The 5000-nt window shown below is 37.0% G+C and overlaps 19 pseudogenes; all 19 read left to right on the top strand.

Annotated features, from left to right (window-relative positions):
- Positions 1–90: 90 nt before the first annotated feature.
- Positions 91–209, top strand: LOC148499971 (5S ribosomal RNA; annotated as a pseudogene).
- Positions 210–325: 116 nt separating this feature from the next.
- On the top strand, positions 326–444 carry LOC148499972 (5S ribosomal RNA; annotated as a pseudogene).
- Positions 445–560: 116 nt separating this feature from the next.
- Positions 561–679, top strand: LOC148499973 (5S ribosomal RNA; annotated as a pseudogene).
- A 115-nt stretch (positions 680–794) lies between these two features.
- LOC148499974 (5S ribosomal RNA) lies at positions 795–913 on the top strand (annotated as a pseudogene).
- Positions 914–1029: 116 nt separating this feature from the next.
- On the top strand, positions 1030–1148 carry LOC148499975 (5S ribosomal RNA; annotated as a pseudogene).
- Positions 1149–1264: 116 nt separating this feature from the next.
- LOC148499976 (5S ribosomal RNA) lies at positions 1265–1383 on the top strand (annotated as a pseudogene).
- A 351-nt stretch (positions 1384–1734) lies between these two features.
- Positions 1735–1853, top strand: LOC148499977 (5S ribosomal RNA; annotated as a pseudogene).
- Positions 1854–1968: 115 nt separating this feature from the next.
- Positions 1969–2087, top strand: LOC148499978 (5S ribosomal RNA; annotated as a pseudogene).
- Positions 2088–2203: 116 nt separating this feature from the next.
- LOC148499979 (5S ribosomal RNA) lies at positions 2204–2322 on the top strand (annotated as a pseudogene).
- Positions 2323–2438: 116 nt separating this feature from the next.
- On the top strand, positions 2439–2557 carry LOC148499980 (5S ribosomal RNA; annotated as a pseudogene).
- Positions 2558–2673: 116 nt separating this feature from the next.
- LOC148499981 (5S ribosomal RNA) lies at positions 2674–2792 on the top strand (annotated as a pseudogene).
- A 351-nt stretch (positions 2793–3143) lies between these two features.
- On the top strand, positions 3144–3262 carry LOC148499982 (5S ribosomal RNA; annotated as a pseudogene).
- Positions 3263–3378: 116 nt separating this feature from the next.
- Positions 3379–3497, top strand: LOC148499983 (5S ribosomal RNA; annotated as a pseudogene).
- Positions 3498–3613: 116 nt separating this feature from the next.
- Positions 3614–3732, top strand: LOC148499984 (5S ribosomal RNA; annotated as a pseudogene).
- Positions 3733–3847: 115 nt separating this feature from the next.
- Positions 3848–3966, top strand: LOC148499985 (5S ribosomal RNA; annotated as a pseudogene).
- Positions 3967–4082: 116 nt separating this feature from the next.
- On the top strand, positions 4083–4201 carry LOC148499986 (5S ribosomal RNA; annotated as a pseudogene).
- A 116-nt stretch (positions 4202–4317) lies between these two features.
- LOC148499987 (5S ribosomal RNA) lies at positions 4318–4436 on the top strand (annotated as a pseudogene).
- A 116-nt stretch (positions 4437–4552) lies between these two features.
- LOC148499988 (5S ribosomal RNA) lies at positions 4553–4671 on the top strand (annotated as a pseudogene).
- Positions 4672–4786: 115 nt separating this feature from the next.
- On the top strand, positions 4787–4905 carry LOC148499989 (5S ribosomal RNA; annotated as a pseudogene).
- The last annotated feature ends 95 nt before the right edge of the window (positions 4906–5000 follow it).

Here is a 5000-nt window from a genome sequence, read left to right on the forward strand (position 1 = left end):
CTATTACATTTTACATTTAATTTTTTCAACTTATCAATGAATTTACTTGAGTTAAGAAGTAATAGAGGTCTAAAGTTAATGTTTTTGAGCACCAACAGCCAAACCACACAGGACATGCCCAATCTCGTCTGATCTTGGAAGCTATGCAGTGTTGGGCTTCGTTAGTATTTGGATGGGAGACCACCTAGGAATCCCAGGTGCTGTAGGTAATTTTATACTGCCATAACAGTATTTTCTATTACATTTTACATTTAATTTTTTCAAATTATCAATGAATTTACTTGAGTTAAGAAATAAAAGAGGTCTAAAGTTAACGCTTTTGAGCACCTACCGCCAAACCACACTGGACATGCCCAATCTCGTCAGATCTTGGAAGCTATGCAGTGTTGGGCCTTGTTAGTATTTTAACGGGAGACCACCTGGGAATACCAGGTGCTGTAGGTAATTTTATATAGCCATAACATTCTTTTCTATTACATTTTACATTACATTTTTTCAACTTATCAATGATCTTACTTGAGTTAAGAAGTAAACGAGGTCTAAAGTTAATGTTTTTGAGCACCTACAGCCAAACCACTGTGGACATTCCCAACCTCGTCTGATCTTGGAAGCTATGCAGTGTTGGGCCTGGTTAGTACTTGGATGGGAGACCACCTGGGAAAACCAGGTGCAATAGGTAATTTTATACTGCCATAACATTCTTTTCTATTACATTTTACATTTAATTTTTCAACTTATCATTGAATTTACTTGAGTTAAGTAGTAAAAGAGGTCTAAAGTTAATGTTTTTGAGCACCTACAGCCAAACCACACTGGACATGCCCAATCTCGTCTGAACTTGGAAGCTATGCAGTGTTGGGCCTGGTTAATACTTGGATGGGAAACCGCCTGGGAATTCCAGGTGCTGTAGGTAATTTTATACTGCCATAACATTCTTTTCTATTACATTTTAAATTACATTTTTTCAACTTTTCAATGAATTTACTTGAGTTAAGAAGTAATAGAGGTCTAAAGTTAATGTTTTTGAGCGCCTACAGCCAAACCACACTGGACATGCCCAATCTCGTCTGATCTTGGAAGCTATGCAGTGTTGGGCCTGGTTAGTACTTGGATGGGAGACCACCTAGGAAAACCAGGTGCTGTAGGTAATTTTATGCAGCCATAACATTCTTTTCTATTACATTTTACATTTAATTTTTTCAACTTATCAATGAATTTACTTGAGTTAAGAAGTAATAGAGGTCTAAAGTTAATCTTTTTGAGCACCTACAGCCAAATCACACTGGACATGTCCAATCTCGTCTGATCTTGGAAGCTATACAGTGTTGGGTCTGGTTAGTACTTGGATGGGAGACCACCTTGGAATACCAGGTGCCGTAGGTAATATTATACTGCCATACCAGTCTTATCTATTACATTTTACATTTAATTTTTTCAAATTATCAATGAATTTACTTGAGTAAAGAAGTAAAAGAGGTCTAAAGTTAATGTTATTGAGGGCCTACAGCCAAACCACACAGGACATGCCCAATCTCGTCTGATCTTGGATGCTATGCAGTGTTGGGCCTGGTAAGTACTTGGATGGGAGAACACCTTTGAATACCAGGTGCTGTACCTCATTTTATACTGCCATAACATTCTTTTCTATTACATTTTACATTTAATTTTTTCAACTTATCAATGAATTTACTTGAGTTAAGAAGTAATAGAGGTCTAAAGTTAATGTTTTTGAGCACCTTCAGACAAACCACACTGGACATGCCCAATCTCGTCTGATCTTGGAAGCTATGCAGTTTTGGGCCTGGTTAGTACTTGATTGGGAGACCACCTGGGAATACCAGGTGCTGTAGGTAATTTTATACTGCCATAACATTCTTTTCTATTAAATTTTAATTTAATTTTTTCAACTTATCAATAAATTTACTTGAGTTAAGAAGTAAAAGATGTCTAAAGTTAATGTTTTTGAGCACCTACAGTCAAACCACACTGGACATGCCCAATCTCGTCTGATCTTGGAAGCTATGCAGTGTTGGACCTTGTTAGTACTTGGATGGGAGACCACCTGGGAATACCATGTGCTGTAGGTAATTTTATACTGCCATAACATTCTTTTCTATTACATTTTACATTTAATTTTTTCAACTTATCAATGAATTTACTTGAGTTAAGAAGTAATGGAGGTCTAAAGTTAATGTTTTTGAGCACCTACAGCCAAACCACAGTGGACATGCCCAATCTCGTCTGATCTTGGAAGCTATGCAGTGTTGGGCTTGGTTAGTACTTGGATGGGAGACCACCTGGGAATACCAAGAGATGTAGGTAATTTAATACTGCCATAACATTCTTTTCTATTACATTTCACATTTAATTTTTTCAACTTATCAATGAATTTCCTTGAGTTAAGAAGTAATAGAGGTCTAAAGTTAATACTTTTGAGCACCTACAGCCAATCCACACTGGAAATGCCCAATCTCGTCTTATCTTGGTAGCTATGCAGTGTTGGGCCTGGTCAGTACTTGAATGGGAGACCACCTGGGAAAACCAGGTGCAGTAGGTAATTTTATACTGCCATAACATTCTTTTCTATTACATTTTACATTTAATTTTTTCAACTTATCAATGAATTTACTTGAGTTAAGAAGAAATAGAGGTCTAAAGTTGATCTTTTTGAGCACCTACAGCCAAATCACACTGGACATGTCCAATCTCGTCTGATCTTGGAAGCTATGCAGTGTTGGGTCTGGTTAGTACTTGGATGGGAGACCACCTGGGAATACCAGGTGCTGTAGGTAATATTATACTGCCATAACAGTCTTATCTATTACATTTTACATTTAATTTTTTCAAATTATCAATGAATTTACTTGAGTAAAGAAGTAAAAGAGGTCTAAAGTTAATGTTATTGAGGGCCTACAGCCAAACCACACAGGACATGCCCAATCTCGTCTGATCTTGGATGCTATGCCGTGTTGGGCCTGGTAAGTACTTGGATGGGAGAACACCTTTGAATACCAGGTGCTGTACATCATTTTATACTGCCATAACATTCTTTTCTATTACATTTTACATTTAATTTTTTCAACTTATCAATGAATTTACTTGAGTTAAGAAGTAATAGAGGTCTAAAGTTAATGTTTTTGAGCACCTTCAGACAAACCACACTGGACATGCCCAATCTCATCTGATCTTGTAAGCTATGCAGTGTTGGGCCTGGTTAGTACTTGGATGGGAGACCACCTGGGAATACCAGGTGCAATAGGTAATTTTATACTGCCATAACAGTCTTTTCTATTCCATTTTACATTTAATCTTTTCAACTTATCAATGAATTTACTTGAGTTAAGAAGTAATAGAGGTCTAAAGTTAATGTTTTTGAGCACCAACAGCCAAAACACACTGGACATGCCCATTCTCGTCTGATCTTGGAAGCTATGCAGTGTTGGGCCTGGTTAGTATTTGGATGGGAGACCACCTAGGAATCCCAGGTGCTGTAGGTAATTTTATACTGCCATAACAGTATTTTCTATTACATTTTACATTTAATTTTTTCAACTTATCAATGAATTTACTTGAGTTAAGAAGTAATAGAGGTCTAAAGTTAATGTTTTTGAGCACCTACAGCCAAGCCACACTGGACATGCCCAATCTCGTCTGATCTTGGAAGCTATGCAGTGTTGGGCCTGGTTAGTACTTGGATGGAAGACCACCTGGGAATACCAGGTGCTGTAGGTAATTTTAAGCAGCCATAACATTCTTTTCTATTACATTTTAAATTTAATTTTTTCAACTTCTCAATGAATTTACTTGAGTTAAGAAGTAATAGAGGTCTAAAGTTAATGTTTTGAGCACCTACAGCCAAGCCACACTGGATATGCCCAATCTCGTCTGATTGTGGAAGCTATGCAGTGTTGGTCCTGGTTAGTTCTTGGATGGGAGACCACCTGGGAATACCAGGTGCTGTAGGTAATTTAATGCAGCCATAACATTCTTTTCTATTACATTTTACATTTAATTTTTTCAACTTATCAATGAATTTACTTGAGTTAAGAAGTAAAAGAGGTATAAAGTTAATGTTTGTGAGCACCTACAGCCAAACCACACTGGACATGCCCAATCTCGTCTGAACTTGGAAGCTATGCAGTGTTGGGAATGGTTAGTACTTCGATGGGAGACCACCTGGGAATCCCAGGTGCTGTAGGTAATTTTATACTGCCATAACATTCTTTTCTATTACATTTTACATTTAATTTTTTCAAATTATCAATGAATTTACTTGTGTTAAGAAGTAATAGCAGTCTAAATTTAATGCTTTTGAGCACCTACAACCAAACCACAGTGGACATGCCCAATCTCGTCTGATCTTGGAAGCTATGCAGTGTTGGGCCTGGTTAGTACTTGGATGGCAGACCACCTGGGAATACCAGGAGCTGTAGGTAATTTTATACTGCCATAACATTCTTTTCTATTACATTTTACATTACATTTTTTCAACTTATCAATGAATTTACTTGAGTTAAGAAGTAAAAGAGGTCTAAAGTTAATGTTTTTGAGCGCCTACAGCCAAACCACACTGGACATGCCCAATCTCATCTGATCTTGGAAGCTATGCAGTTTTGGGCCTGGTTAGTACTTGAATGGGAGACCACCTGGGAATACCAGGTGCTGTAGGTCATTTTATACTGCCATAACATTCTTTTCTATTAAATTTTAATTTAATTTTTTCAACTTATCAATAAATGTACTTGAGTTAAGAAGTAAAAGATGTCTAAAGTTAATGTTTTTGAGCACCTACAGTCAAACCACACTGGACTTGCCCAATCTCGTCTGATCTTGGAAGCTATGCAGTGTTGGGCCCGGTTAGTACTTGGATGGGAGACCACCTGGGAATACCATATGCTGTAGGTAATTTTATACTGCCATAACATTCTTTTCTATTACATTTTACATTTAATTTTTTCAACTTATCAATGAATTTCCTTGAGTTAAGAAGTAATAGAGGT

Source organism: Taudactylus pleione, unplaced genomic scaffold, assembly GCF_031769625.1.
Source record: "Taudactylus pleione unplaced genomic scaffold, aTauple2 ptg000550l, whole genome shotgun sequence".
NCBI classification, from domain to species: Eukaryota; Metazoa; Chordata; class Amphibia; order Anura; family Myobatrachidae; genus Taudactylus; species Taudactylus pleione.